Source organism: Rhinopithecus bieti, unplaced genomic scaffold (assembly GCF_001698545.2).
Source record: "Rhinopithecus bieti isolate Rb0 unplaced genomic scaffold, ASM169854v2 scaffold_1106, whole genome shotgun sequence".
Taxonomy (NCBI): domain Eukaryota; kingdom Metazoa; phylum Chordata; class Mammalia; order Primates; family Cercopithecidae; genus Rhinopithecus; species Rhinopithecus bieti.
Window position 1 is genome coordinate 996420 of NW_016803367.1, and position 16232 is coordinate 1012651.

Consider the following 16232-nt stretch of genomic DNA (forward strand, 5'->3'; position numbering starts at 1 on the left):
TTATGCTGGACTGTTTTGACCTGGTTTAACCCTTCTGATAGGTAGCTGTGGATGTTGGGGATGAGAACTGAATAATCTTTGCCTGGAGTGACACTACACTCTAGAATTTCCACTTTGGAGAATACTCAGTTCTCACTTGTGATTCCTGGTAGAACAAACTTTATTTTTCTAGCCCAGCAATGATCTAGAAGCAGAGGAATCCCAGCGCCTTTTAAAAGTTATTATGTGGTTTTCTTTTAAAAAGCTCCTGATTTTGGAAGGTAGAATTTATGGGTACAACATATGTTCATTATTTGTACGTAAAATAAAACCATTTAAAAAGTAATGCGATATTTATTATTTAAAGGCACTAAACAAAGATATGAAGTATTGATTATCTGGAAGAAGGAATCTTCCTCTGCACATCCCATTTAAGTAGGAGATACATTTAATTAAAGAGAAATAGATATTTAATGTTTCTGTGTTTTTACATTGTTTACAATTTTAAGTATGTTGAAGATACTAAGTAACTATCAGTTTGCATAATTTTTTCTTTCTAGGGTAGAATGTAGAAAAAAATTACTAATTCTTAGCCTTACATAATTATAAAGTAATGGCTCATTTTTTATTTCAGTATGAGATAGTAAAACTAAAGCTGTAGACCAGTGCCTGGACCAAGTGTTAGAAGAGCTGAGTTCCAGTGTGGTTTTGCCTGGGTATTTTTATTTGTAAACAATATTATTGATTGAAGATTAGGGGAAATGATACATGTGAGGAAAGACATTTGTAAAGTTTCTTGAGTTTTTACTACATACCATATTCATTTTTTAAAGAAATACACATTTTAAAAGTTACATTTTATTAGGAAACAAGTGTCCTACACTGCCAGTGAAGGAGCAAGCTGCCGGTGCCTTGCAACCGTCAATTTGGGGGAAATTGGGCTGAATTGAAGAGCTGATGTTGCATCTTAAGTTTAGCATCCAAACAGTTTTCTTCCTTTTCATGATTTCATAGAATTTTGAGAACCCAGATCTCATTCTAAACTATATGGATACAAATGCCATAATTTTTTTTTTTTTATTTTTTTTTCATCCCACCATAACCCTTGAAGCCTGTTTGGATCACTTCCCATGAAAATGTTGTCTGAGACGTTGTTATGATATAATACTTTTAAGCTACTTTGTTTCAGTTTGTTTGGTAGAGGCCTGTGCTGAGTAGCTAGTAGTGAAACAAAGCAAAATGTTTACTAAGGGGAACTGTTTTTTTCTTTTTTCTTTTTTTTGAGGCGGTCTGACTGTTGCACAGACTGGAGTGCAGTGGCCTGATCTTGGCTTAACTGCAACTCCTGCTTTCCTGGCTCAAGCCATCCTCCCACCTCATCCTCCCAAGTAGCTGGTACTAAGGCTTGCTCCACCTTGCCTGGCTGATTTTTGTCTTATTTATTTATTTTTTTTCATAGAGACAGGGTTTCACCATATTGCCCAGGTTGGAACAATATAGGATTGGAAATCATGGGAAGGAATATCCTTAACACATACAACTTACAATACCTTGTCAGAATATAGAAAAACTATTTTCAAAAATTCTTATTTCTTAAACATAGAAACCTTAGGAAGAAGTTTATCTTGTGGATAAACGTCTGTATCTATAAAGAGTTTGAGAAGAGTTTAGAAGAGGAAGTTTAGAAGAGTTTGAGTTCAGAAGAGTTTGAGAAGATTGGCCTATTTCACAATATCTCATGAAGCAGATAGCATTATTCCCATTTAAATATATAGGTAGAAAAATGTGAGGGCTAGGTAACCTGTTCCTTTACCACAGAACTAGAAGATCAAGGTGTTAGTGATTTGTGTTTATACACATCTGTTTCCCTGCATTTATGTAGGATTTTATCCAGAGCCTCGTATAGCAAGTCTTCACAAGCCCAGGTAACAGCTAAGAGAGCGACACTCGACTGTAACTTGGTTTCTTCATCTGGAAAATGAAGATAATAACAGGACCAACCCTGGAATTCTTTGCAAGGATTCAATCAGTTAATACATGTAAAATACTTAAAGGCCACCATCATAGTAAGCTAGTGTTAAAATGTTAGCTATTAGGATTGGTTGTGTGTGGCCACACAAGACTTAACAACAGCGGTGGGATTTGACTTGGGAGAAGGGTAGAGACTGTTAAGGTTTGGGGATGACTGTGGCTAAATTGAGTGAAATCCACTTAACAAAAACAAGGACATGTATGGTTTAAAATGTCGATTTTAGCCTTTAAGTCAGCCAGAAAGTTCTGTTATTAAGAAGAGCATCTCATTGCATCAGCATTTTCTGTTGTGAAGAGTGGGAAGGGGAAATACGTTTTTGGTTCCTCCTAGTTTGAAAAAATGAATAGTTTCCTGTAATCTTAAGGGATAATTTAAGTGACAAGGGAAGTTATTTTTCCCTCTGTCCTTTAATTTACATTTTAAATGGAGTTCTGGAAAAAGACATCAGACTTTAATTGCTCACAGCTTAATGTAAATTTCTCATATCCAATGAAGAATTTTGTGTAAAAGTTAACATGGCAGCTTGCTGAATTGTGTTGAAAAGACAAGGGGAAAAACATCAACGTTAAACACTTAAAATAAAAACTAAATTTCAAGGACTCTGGAAGGATTTCCCAGTCTATTCCTTTATTACTATGTTGTAGGATTGAACAGGAGATCCACAAATTATACCTTGCATGTCTTCATGTGATTTGAATCATTTCTACAAAAGGGGAAATTACCTCTTCTGAAGAATGTATTCCTTATGCTAAATAAGAGTCTACCTTCTGGTGCTATAGGATGACCTCTGATTTAAGCTCTCCTGTTTTAATCTTAATCAATTGAAGCTAGCATGTGAGAGAGGTGATTCCTCTGCCACATGATCTTCCCTGGGGTACCAGTTACCTGGTCTCTTTCTTTAGCCTCTGATTGACTCTGTGTCTCCCTATGATCCTGCTAATAAGTTCCTTTTTGTCTTAACTGGAAGGCATCCTCCAACATACCCAGGTAATGCACTTCTGTCATAATTTCCAAGAACGCGGGGACGATTTCCTATCCCAGGCATGGGTATTGGGTACCAGGACCATAGAAGGTGCTCAGTAAATGTCAACTAAATGGAAAATGAGTGTGTTTTCCCCTCTAGTAAACATATGCTAGGTTTACATTAGTCTATTTTAAAAATGACCAGTAATTTGAAAGATACAAAGAATAAATTAACAACAGAGAGATATACCAAGAACAGAAGCAGCCTGTGTGACTCTGACATTAATGAAATCTGCGCTGTTGGGAAGGCTTGCTGGGGAGCAGTGCTGGCTTTAGGGCTACATACCTGATTTTGCTGCTTAGATCATTATCGAATGGTAGTAAAACAAAGCTGCGTTTCTGGGTCTGGCTGGAGCATTCATATGTTGAGGAATCCCAGGAAAGACAGCAGAAGCTGTTTTTTTGGGCAAGTTTCTTAAAGAACTTTTGTCTGGAACTTGCTTTGTTGATGGAAATAGTCCTTTACTTCCATAGCCAGAGTATAAAATTAGAAATAAGGAGAACGAATTAGGGAGAATCTGTTGAAACAGATTTTTTTCTTCAAGACAAAAATACAGGACATTGGCTCCTTAGTATTGTAAGAAACTCTTTGTTTGCAGAATGCCAACTGTTACATACTTGTTTAGTATCATATATTCTAGGAAGTGTCTATACATTTGGTTTGACACCAAGCCGTGGAATCTTAAGAGGAACACCAGTGAGAATGCTATTCTAATCAGTTGCCCCATACAGTTTCTTAGTCTGTACTTCATGATTTTGTCACATATTTCCTTTTCTGGTATCAGAGAATGCAACGCAGGCAGCAAGCAACTATTAAAGGCAGTTCACCTAAGTAAAAGGGCATGCCATCCCAAAGCAGATGAGGATAGGAAAGGCTTGTTCATGCTGTGTTAAGCTACAGTTGCACACAATCAATATTGCCTGTCCCCTGAGTTTTTCTTCACTATTCTCAGATTCTTCATGCTGCCAGAACACAAGAGCTAGAAGCTTTTTGACTCTGTAGAGATACAATTTATCCATTTCTAGAAGACACAAGAATTACCAGAAGATGCATTAAAAGACTATACAATGGAAATAGCATGGTGGCTCACACCTGTAATTCCAGTGCTTTGAGAGGCAAAGTTGGAAGGGCCACTTGAGGCCAGGAGTTCAAGGCTAGCTTGGGCAACACAGTGAGACCCTGACTCTTAATAATAATAAAAATAAAGCCAGGCACTATGGCACATGCGTGTAGTCCTAGCTACTTGGGAGCCTGAGGCAGGAGAATTGCTTGAGCCTGGGAGGTCAAGGCTGCAGTGAGCTATGACTGTGCCACTGCACTCCAGCCTGGGTAACAAAATTTGAGAGACATTGTCTGCCCCACGCCCCCACAAAAAAAGTGTAGGGGGAAGACATCTCAAAAGATAAAAGTATCTAGGTCACAACCTCTCAGTGCCTTTGATTACACATTTGCAAAGAGGATATAGTACCCCCTAGTCCCAGAGTTGTGAGAATCCAGTGATAGAGCAATAATTGAGGCCAGGTACATTGCATATGTTGTCTCCCGATACCAACAACGCTTCCAGTTAGCCCTTCTTATTGTGCAGATGAGAAACAGGAAAGTTAGAGACATTGAATAACTTGATCTATATCACTAACAAGCAGAGCGTAGATTCAAGCACGGTCTGTCTGACTCCTCATCACCAGGCGATATCCTAAACAGCATCTAGCATGGGGCCTGCCTGGCACAGGGCTGGTCCTCAATATATGTTTTTTATTCACTGGAGGAAAAAAAAAATCTAGCAGTAAAAGAAAATGTCTTGGGGAAATGATAAATTTTATGGAGTAGTTTCATTTTCTTGTGACAAGATGGATACTTTTTCTTACCAGTTCTTTCAGGACTGACAGGATATCATTTGAGGTCAAGTGTAATTAAGACAGCAAGTTTAATGAAATGATGATTTTTGAAATTGACTGTTCTTAAAAAAATTAGTACAGCAATGACATTAATTCTAGTATAATTGTTGGAAGAACTATTTACAGGCAGTGCCGAAATGCCTGCTAATGTTGTTATCAAAGAAGAATTCTAAATTTTATCAATACCCACTTTATGAGCAATTTCAGCATTAATTAGATTTAAACACGTTTATTGTGTGTCTGCTGTATGTGAGGCATTGCTTGCCTCATTTAGCAGCAGAATAATTAGTTCATGTTATATTTGAGAAATTTGAATCCTAGGGAAGTGTATTCTAGTTATAGTTCATGTCTTTTAGGACCGTTTAAATCTAGTAGTTTTTTATTGCACTTGTGCTAGTTTTCAAGTTCTCCAAATTGTTGAGATTATTGCCAATAAGAATTCTGTCTTTGTTCCAGGTCATGAAAGTTTGAATGCTAAGTGTCAGGGTTCATCTAAGGTGAGAAGTTGGTTTTGAAGTTGCCCAATGTGTTACTTGATTTCTTCTTTAAAAACAAATTAATTTTTTTTTTTTTTTCAGGGCCTGGGTCTCGCTCTCTTACCCAGGCTGGAATGCAGTGGTGCAATCTCAGCTCACTGTAAACTCAAACTCCCAGGCTCAAGCAATCCTCCTGCCTTATCCCCCTGACTACTAGTGTGCCATTCGAATTGTCTTTCTAACAACTGACGTGGCAAAGAATCTAAGATCATGTTCTCTCAACGCACCACACACAGGACAACATTTCATCCCCACTGTTAGTTATATGGACTCTCAGAAATAATGTTTACCTTACTGAGCAAGTTTTCTTTCTTTGAGTTGAGAAGTCTCCATTAGAGATTAGGTATCCAGGAAGATTTGGGTCACAGCAACAGGATGAGCTACAGTAGCACTGAGAGAGAGGCCTCAAACCTGACTGCATTATTAGAATTATCTGGGGCAGGTTTATAATTACCAGTGTCTGGGCCTCTCCCAGAATAATTAAATGAAAATCTCTGGGATTGGGGCCCAGGTACTGGTATTTTTAAAAAGCTACCAGGTGATTCTAATGTGTTCCCAAGGTTCAGAACTACTGATCTATGTAATAGCTAGAACTTCTTAGTTTAGGCAATTAATGTAAAGGTGTTTTCAAATAGTGCCTTTTCAAGGGGCATTCTGTGAAACACTGTATTTCTTGATATTATCAAGTGGCTCACCAAAATAATGGGAACATTTTTAGATTGATGCTTAGATAACTTCAGTAGCAGTTACATAATTTTCCAAGTACCTAATATGACTGCACTACAGTAGTTAGCTGGATGTTCCTTGAGGTGTAAAACAGGGTACAGAGACAATCATTTTCATTTTTTATTGGAGTTTGATTAATATTCTCTCTGGATCGATGTGACCTTGGAATTAGACAGTGATGATTGCATGGTCCATTTGCCAGGATCTACATATTTTATCTGTAATTCTCCCAGTTAGGAAGGCCTGGCTAAGACTTCTGCTTGAATCCTGAATGAGGCACTTATCATCATCCTGCCCTTCCATTGGTGCATGGTTTATCACACACACACAAACGCACCTAACTTTAAAAGGAGGTGAAGAGGACATATGCAGGGAAGACATTGGGGTTTTTTATTCCAAGATAAGGGAGTGGTACCATCTGTGGACAGGCCTAGCAGAAAGTGGAGTATTAGTGGAAGCGTTTTATCAGAACCTCTTTGCTACGGTTTGGATGTTTGTGCCCTCCAAAGCTCATGTTGAAATTTGGTTGCCATTGTAATAGTATTGAGACACAGGATCTTTAACAGATGATTAGGCCATGAAGGCTCCACCCTTGTGGGTTGGTTTAATGTCTTTAAAAAATGGCTGTGGGAATGGGCTCTGTCTCTCCCATGCGCTTTCTTGCCCTTTGCTTTTCTGCCATGGAATGCCACAGCTAGAAGGCCCTTACCAGATGCAAGCCCCTCAACCTCGGACTTCCAGCTTCCAGAACTGTAAGAAACAAATTTATTTTCCTTGTAAATTACCCAGTCTCAGGTAGTCTGTTTAGCAGCAGCAAACAGAATAAGACATTCTACCATCAGATTTGTGTTTCCCCAATGACACTGGAGTTCAAGGTCCATTAGTTAGATATGGACAGGTATAGTGTGTTAGTGCAGATGAACTATTCAATCTCATTTTGGAGGATTTCCACCCCAAAACACAAATGATTTAGTCAAAGTAGCATCTTCTGAATGTCTTAGCTGACTTATAAAAACAAATAAACCACTTTCTGTCTTTATTATTTTCTTCCCAGGAAGGGAGCTCTACAGTCATGAGGGTAGTAAGTATCACTTTTAAAAAAAGCTCTGGAGCCATGGGGATTTAATAAATAGTTCATTGCTTCCCTATCTCCACCAAAATCTCTTCACTATAACTGCAGCCTTGAAACCCAAGTGTTTGGGTTTGGATTTTTTTTTTTTTTCTTTTGAGACACAGCCTCACTCTTGCCCAGGTTGGAATGCAGTGGCACGATCTCGACTCATTGCAACCTCTGCCTCCTGGGTTCAAGCGATTCTCCTGCCTCAGCCTCCCAAGTATAGCTGGGACTACAGGCGCCTGCCACCACCTGTCCAGCTAATTTTTGTATTTTCAGTAGAGATGAGGTTTCACCATGTTGCTCAGGCTGGTCTTGAACTCCTGGGCTCAAGTGATTCACCCACCTCAATCTCCCAAAGTGCTGGGATTACAGGCGTGAGCCACTGCTCTTATCTAGGTTTTGGACTTTTAATCTACCTCTTAATACCCTTCCCTCTTCTCTGAAAGCAAGATATATTTATAGCCAATTTATTACTTTGGGATCAACTTCAAATGTTTATTTTTGGATAAGATGAGTGAGTTACAAAACTAGCAACCTGCAAAGTGTTTGAAAGTTTAACTGCTGTTTTTTCACTTATCCATTCACCCATTCAGTAAATATTATTGAGGTGCTACTATGTGCCAGGCACTTCTAGACATGATGGGATATTATAGTAAATGGAACAGATGGCAGTCCTTGCACTCATGGAATAGTGTGGGAGAAAAAGTCACAGAGGCTGACACCCATCACAAATGGAAAATGATACAAGGTGTGTCAAGGGTTTTAAAAGAAAAACGACATAAAAAACATACAAACACCTGACTCAGAAATCCTACTTAAGAAATATACCCTGCCGGGCGCGGTGGCTTACGCCTGTAATCGCAGTACTTGGGGAGGCTGAGGCGGGCGGATCACGAGGTCAGGAGATTGAGACTATCCTGGCTAACACGGTGAAACCCCGTCTCTACGAAAAATGCAAAAAATTAGCCGGGCATGGTGGTGGGCACCTGTAGTCCCAGCTACTGGGGAGGCTGAGGCAGGAGAATGGGTCGAAGCCAGGAAGTGGAGCTTGCAGTGAGCCGAGATCACACCACTGCACTCTCTTGGACAACAGAGCGAGACTCCATTTCAAAAAAAAAAAAAAAATGTATATATATATATCTCCTAAGGAAATAATTAGGTGCCCATATATGCACGTACAAAATATGCACTATATTTTAGCACAACATTGAAAAGAAGAACTGGTTAAAGTTAAGGACTTATTAAGGACTAGTTAAATAAGATGCTGCAGTCATGTTTCTAATGATGCAGAAAGATGCTTGCAATACATTAAATGAAAATGGCTGGTTTCAAAATTGTATGATATGATTCCTCTAAAAGAGTGGTTTTCAAGCAAGAGTGATTTTTGCCTCTGAGGGGCCATTTGTCAATGTCTGGAGACACTTGAGCTTGTTACAAGCAGGGTGGAGGTTGGTGCTACTTTAGTGATTAGCGATCAGGCATGCTGCTGAACATCCTGCAATGCACAAGGTGGCCCCCTACCACAACTAATTATTTGGCTCAAAATGTCAGTAGTACTGAGATTTAGAAATCTTTCTTTTAAACAATTACAAATACCATTGCAAGGACAAATATTTTCTGAATAGATAGCATTATGCATGTTCTAAATGTTACTTTTCTTTGTGTGTTAATTCAGATGTTGCTTTAAATGAGAAGTACTGACTTTGTAATTAAAAACAAAACTATTTTAAAATGTGGTGCTAAATTTTGAACTCATCCCAGCCTGAGAAGGTTTTTTCTAAAAAGGTTCAGGCATTTTTTCTTTTCCCACTGCTCTCCTTACCTGTGCACACCTCATTGCCTGTATCTGTGATGCCTCTATTTGGACGGAACCTGGGTTATGCCTGGGCCAGGTTTACTCCCGTAACATGGGTTACTGTACTTGCTCACTTAATTGTGAGCTCTGTCCATCCAGGAAAGTCATCTGTTCCTTATTTTGAATATTGTGTTCTTAGAAGTTCATGGGTTCTAATTGAAGGAAGCTAGAAGGACCCCTTCCATCCTTCAGTCAGGGTCCCCAAAGATAGGCAGGGTGCACAGAGAATGCCTCAACTGCTGAGAACTCCACCCTTTCAGGTCCAATGCAGGTTCATCTCCAGAAAAGCTGGGGTAGAGTTGTCTCACTCTTTGGGTTGGAATATCGTGATTTCTAAGAGTCGAAATGCACTTACTAATTTAGCTATCTCCTCTTTATAAGACCCTCATGAAAATAAAGATTAGCCATAAAATACCTTTAATGAGCTTCCAAATTTTATCTGCAAGGAACCCAGGGCCTGTGGCATTGTACTGGTTTGTAGAAGACTCCTGTGGTGTCTTCAGAAGCTTTCTCTGGTGAATATCTAGAATTTCCATTACTTTGAATGTGTACCTGTTATTAATCAAGGAATTAATCATCCCCATTCTCTTTGATTGAAAGTCACATTACCTTGGAAGGACAAGGTGTTGTCAAATGGGCAAGGCAGATCATATGTTTTCTCTTTCGCTGGACTTCCTATTTTTCTAATGACAGCCTGTGTATCCTGTGGTAGAGAGCCTCTTGAAATTAACTTAATTTACGGTCATACTTGTAACATACCCATTTATTTGGGCCTGTGAATCTGTGTGCACTCCATTTGATTACATCTAATGTTCTCCCCAAATAAAGAGTACAATTAATTCATTAGAGGATGGTTTGTTTCCAGGGGTAAGTGCCAGTTTATGATGATTCCATCAACACTTGCACCAAATTAATTTATTTCCAATTTAATCAGTGTTTAAATTGAACTGGGATCAGGCAGAACAAAACACATGGTTTTGCATAATTATAATGGAGCAAATGGAAATAGTCATAGCACTTCAGCATTAGAAACCTCACTGCAGAAGCACAGATGGGTTAGGAGATGTTGATTAAAAAAGATGTCTAGGAATAAATCCTCTGTAAGCACTGTATTAAAATCCAAATGCCTGCAGGACAAGTAACTTTGCATTAATTACTTAAAAATTTCTTATTCTGGGTATAGCTCTCTGTAGAAATCCTACAGATTTAGTAAACTGTGGAGGCACTCCTTTTCATTCTCCATTTAACTTAAATCATTAGGTAGTTCAGAAAGTCGTTTCTTCCCATACTTGTCTAGGTGGTAAGTTCAATATTTAGCAACTGTCCCTTTGTGCTTCTCGAACCTTCTCCAAGCCAGTGCTATTGAAGGACAGATTTGCCATGTGGGAAGGTGGGCTACCTTGGAAAACAGATTTTTTGGTTGGAGCTTGTCTGAAACTCTCTAGATTAAGAATTGTGGCCGGGCATGGTGGCTCACGCCTGTAACCCCAGCACTTTGGGAGACCGAGGTGGGCGGATCACCTGAGGTTGGGGGTTCGAGACCAGCCTGACCAACATGGAGAAATCCCATCTCTACTAAAAATACAAAATTAGCCGGGCGTGGCAGTGCACGCCTGTAATCCTAGCTACTCGGGAGGCTGAGGCAGGAGAATCGCTGGAACCCAGGAGGCAGAGTTTGCATTGAGCCGACATTGCTCCATTGCACTCCAGCCTGGGCAACAAGAGCAAAACTCCGTCTCCAAAAAAAGAAAAAAAAAAAAAAAGAATTGCACTGGATGGGTTTGCTCCTTCAAAACTAACAGGAGAGAGAGGCTGAACAAACGGTGTTCTTCAGGCAGGGGGATTCCTGATGTGTAGTCATTTGTTAACTGCCCGAGTTTTAGTCTTAGAATTTCTTTTCCCTCTCCTCCTCCTCCTTCTTAATAAATCATTGCAAATACAGTTGAAGTCTACCCTTCCACACTGTGTTCCATTTCTCTCCATCCAGAGAACTCCTAGGGAACCACTCCCTTTTTTTTAATTAAAAAACTTCATTTTGAAATAATTTCAAACTTAGAGAAAAACCACAAGGACTGCGCAAGGAACTCCCCATATCCCCTTTAAAGGAATAAGGATATTAATAAAGTGTTTTAAATTCCTGGCAGGTATTTTATTGGAGGCATTTCTGTGATTGGAACAGGAGTTGAGGCAGTGTCAAATGTATTGCAACGAAGTAAATTCCTTAAATTGTCTCTCAGTGAAACATGAACAACGACAACTACCCTTTTAAATTCCTTCTAGTTTTCAATAGAAAGGCCCAGAAAGCACCTTTACATTTTTGCCTGCGAACAACTCTGCAATTTCATCTTGATTTAATATTTCTAGTAACAAAGCTTCTTCCGACTCCTCATTCTTATTTCTGGGCAGACAATTTATTCTTAAGAATTGTAGTGATGGATAAGAAGGTAAATTGAAATGATTAATGTATCAATGATTAATTTAATAATTATAACAACATCCAAACACTTAGAAATTATAGTATTTCATCAGATGTCTTTCTGAAGAGGCATATCTGGCTGGTTGTGGTGACTTACCTTTGGGAGGCTGAGACGGGTGGATCACTTGAGATCAGGAGTTTGAGACGAGCCTGGCCAACATGATGAAAACCCTTCTCTACTAAAAAACAACAACAATAACAACAAAAAACAAAAACTAGCCGGGCATGATGGCAGGCACCTGTAGTCTCAGTTACTTGGGAGGCTGAGACATGAGAACCGCTTGAACTTGGGAGGTAGAGGCTGCAGTGAGCTGAGATTACGCCACTGCACTCCAGCCTGCGTGATGGAGCGAGACTCAGTCTCAAAAAAAAAAAAAAAAAAAAAAAAAAATTAAGAGGCATTTCTGTGAGAAGAACAGGCAGGCAAGCCAGCTTTCCTGGGGCCTATCACCCCCTTTCCCCGATTGTAGAGCATCCGTCCCCTGTGAGGGGCCAGCAGATTTCTCTGCTCTCTCGGTGGGTGGGGGGAGGGGTGAACCACTCTTCGTAAGTGGATATTTACCTTTTCAGGTGTGTCTTCATAATTTAGCTTCATCAGTCTATATCCACAAACCATGTATTATATTATTTTGCATGTATTTATACTTTTAAAAAATGGTCTCATGAAGATGTCCTATTGTATCATATTTTTTCATGAAACATTATTATTGTCATATCCATGTTGTGCATACAGGTAGACCTAGTTTATGAATTTAAATGAGGTATAATATTCCATCATATAAGTGTACCACAAGTTGTTATCCATTTGCTGAGTGTTAATTTTCCATTAAATAAATGCCTGCTTTCTCACATTAAAATTAGTGAAGACCCTTTCATCTGTTGTTCTGCTGGGATTTGAAGTTGAGATCATCTTACTGTTAAGCCTGTGCTTTCTTCATTATATTAAGATTGCCTCTCAAGTAATAGACTTCTATCATAATCCAGATTGATTTAGTGGAGCACGTTAGCTAAGTATTTAAAATTGTTAATGCCATTTTCTCTCCATACAGAAACACTTTACTCATTTCATCAGACATGAAAAGTGGATTTAGTGTCTCAGGGTAAGTTGCTGAGTATAGCAGCCACTAGCCCACATGTGGCAACTGAGTGTTTAAAAAGCGGCTAATTGTGATGTGTGTGTGTGTGTGTGTGTGTGTGTTTAAATATACCTTTCCCATGGTGCTGAGATATGTTTTAATTGTAAAAATATATACCAGATTTTGATGGAAAAGTGTGTAAAATATGATTAATTTTTGGTATTGAAATGATAAAATTTTGGATATATAAGTTTAAATAAAAATGTAGCCAGGCGTGGTGGCTCTCACCTGTAATCCCAGCACTTTGGGAGGCCAAGGCAAAGGATTGCTTGAGCCCAAGAGTTTGACACTAGCCTGGGCAACATGACAAAACCGTCTCTACTAAAAATAGAAAAATTAGCAGGATGTGGTGTTGCGCACCTGTAGTCCCAGCTACTAGGGAGGTTGAAGTGGGAGGATCACCTGAGCCCGGGACTTGGAGGTTGGAATGAGCCGAGATCACGCCAGGCCGCTGCACTCCAGCCTGGGCCACAGAGCGAGACCCTGTCTCAAACAAAGTAATGAAAATTGATTTAATCCATTTCTTTCTACTTTGTTAATGTAGCTTCTTGAAAACTTAGCTACATGTTGTGGCTATTGGATAGTGCTGGTGAGGGATTAATAAGGTTGAAATGATCGAGTATGTGCTTCTGGGTGCCAGGTGGGGGCAGCAGAGGGTTGCTAGAATCAGGAGTCCTAAAGGTGCTGTCCTAGCAATCCTAGAGGCTGGGAAAAACAGGATGTCAGTCAGCAAAAGGGTTAAATGGGAACGTAGTCAACAAGGACCCAAGGATCAAATCCTGCATCCTGGTTGAGAGGGATTACAGCTAGGGCCACATAGAGGAGAGGGGACTGCTTAACAAATGAAACCTCTAATAAAGCACAGTTTTGAAGTCACACAATTCTGTGTTTGATTTTTGACTTTGTTAACTCGGGTAAGTTATTTGACCTCTGCAAATCTCAGTTTTCACATCTGTAAATTGGGGATGATAGTACATATTTATATTTTTTGTTGATGCATGTAAAGAGCTTATCACATATATTGAATATTTTCCGTTATTATTTTCTTTATTTTAATGCATCATTGAGAAAGCATGAGGAGGTACCTCTCTTGCCTTTTGAAGCAGTAGACTCAGGCTGCAGGTCTTACCACATATGGGTTTAAAGTGACTCACCTAAGGCTCACCATTTCTTATCCACTTTTCATCTTCAGGTAGAGATGAGAAAGTTCTGTATTTGGAATGGTGTGCCTTGTACATTGGAGTTCTTACTGTTTTATGTCTTGCCAAACAAAAACCTTAAATAAATTTCTTTTTTTGGCTCTAAGCTGGGTAATGCATGCATTTGTTCCTCACAGAAGTTGCCCCGTCCTGTGTTAAGCAAGCCTTAGGGATGCAGAGATGAATGAAGTGTAGTCAAAATACCTACAGATAGGTGAAAGAGCTAGATGAAGGCCACCTAGCTATGACACAGTGTGACGGGCACCAAAGTGAAGTTATGAGAAAGTTAATTCCATGGGGGGGGGGGGTAGCGAGGGTTTCAGTGATGGCCTTGAAAAGGCGAGGACATTATTGAGCTCCTCATCATCCCATTTTCTAAAATTCCCAGTCTTTCAAGTTTCAATGACCTTCATCTCTACCAATCACCAGCAAAGCGACAGGCTAGAATGCATCACCAATAGAAACTGCTTTAAGTCCTGAGCCCTGATTTTCCTTCAGTACTGCCCAATATCTCTTATCCCCTTAACTCTGTTTAGGAAACTTTTTATCAGGAGAACCCGCTCCCGATGGTTACCTGGGTTCTTTTTTATTTCCTAGGTGTCTTGGCTGGTTTGAGAAATAAAGGGAAAGAGTACAAGAGAGAGAAATTTAAAGCTGGGTGTCCGGGGGATATATCACATGTCGGCAGGATCCGTGATGTTCCCTGAGCCATAAAACCAGCAAGTTTTATTAGCGCAATTTCAAAATGGGAGGGAGTGCAACCGAATAGGGTGTGGGTCAACCAGAAATCACCAGTCTGCCTTCACAGCGTAACAACATATCACCGAAAAGCAGATGGGGGCAGGCAAGATCACCCGGACGAGATCCCAGGACCACCGGATGGGGGTGAAATTAAAATGGGCTACATGAAGTTTCGGGCACCACATTGTCATTGATAGCATGCTCAGCGAAACAGGGTTGAGAGCCAGACAACCTGTCTGACCAAAATTTATTTGGTGGTAGTTTTCCTCCTCCCTGATAAGCCTGGGAGCACTACAGGCAGACGCAGGAACTTATTTCATTCTTCCGCTTCGACCCCATAAAGACAACTCGCCTTGAGGGGCCCGTTCATAGGCCTACCCTCAGGGTGCATTCTCTTTCTCAGGGATGTTCCTTGCTGAGAAAAAGAATTCAGCGATATTTCTATTTGCTTTTCAAAGAGGAGAAATATGACTCTGTTCCATCCAGCTCACCGGTGGCCAGAAGTCTTATCTCTGATGTTCCCTGAACATTATTGTTATCCTGTTCTTTTTTCAAGATGCTCAGATTTGATATTGTTGAAGCACACATGCTCTACAAACAATTTGTGCAGTTGACACAATCACAGGGTCCTGAGGCGACATTCATCCTCCTCAGCTTTATTAAACTGTGCCTTATTAGAGGTTTCATTTGTTAAGCAGTCCCCTCTCCTCTAGGTGGCCCTAGCTGTAATCCCTCTCAACCAGGATGCAGGATTTGATGCTTGGGTTCTTGTTGACTACGTTCCCATTTAAGCCCTCTGCTGACTGACATCCTGTCTTTCTGAAAGCTTTCCTCCTCAGAAGATGACAGGATTAAGAGATTAAAGCAAAGACAGGCATAGGAAATAACAAGGGTATTGACTGGGGAAGTGATAAGTGTCCATGAAATCTTCACAATTTATGTTCAGAGATTGCAGTAAAGACAGGCATAAGAAATTATAAAAGTATTAATTTGGGGAACTAATAAATGTCCATGAAATCTTCACAATTTATATTCTTCTGCCACAGCTTCAGCTGGTCCCTCTGCTCGGGGTCCCTGACTTCCTGCAACACTTTTATTGAGCAGTTTATAAGTACAAAGATGATGTTTCTTCATAGGCATGGGCCTTGACACTCTTGTTATGATTCTTCTTACTGCATTGATTGCCTCCACACAGACCTCAGGAAACTGAATAGTGTTTCTTCCTGTTTGCTCTCTAGGTAGAAGACAGTAGACATGGCTCTGTCCAGAATTATTGCTTAGATCATTTTCCCTTTTCACAGAGTTCCAGATGTGTCCATTTGGAATGGTGTTCTTTTTTGAAATATTTGCAATTTAAATATATAATTAAAAGCTAATGATTGGGCATCTGCTTATAATAGGAGAATTTGATTCTGAAGGTTTATGTTAGATTGCAGTCATATTATTGGCAACATTGGCATTCTGAAGAAAAGCCTTCCAATATGGCTTCAGGTTGTAAACCATTAGGTTGGGTACT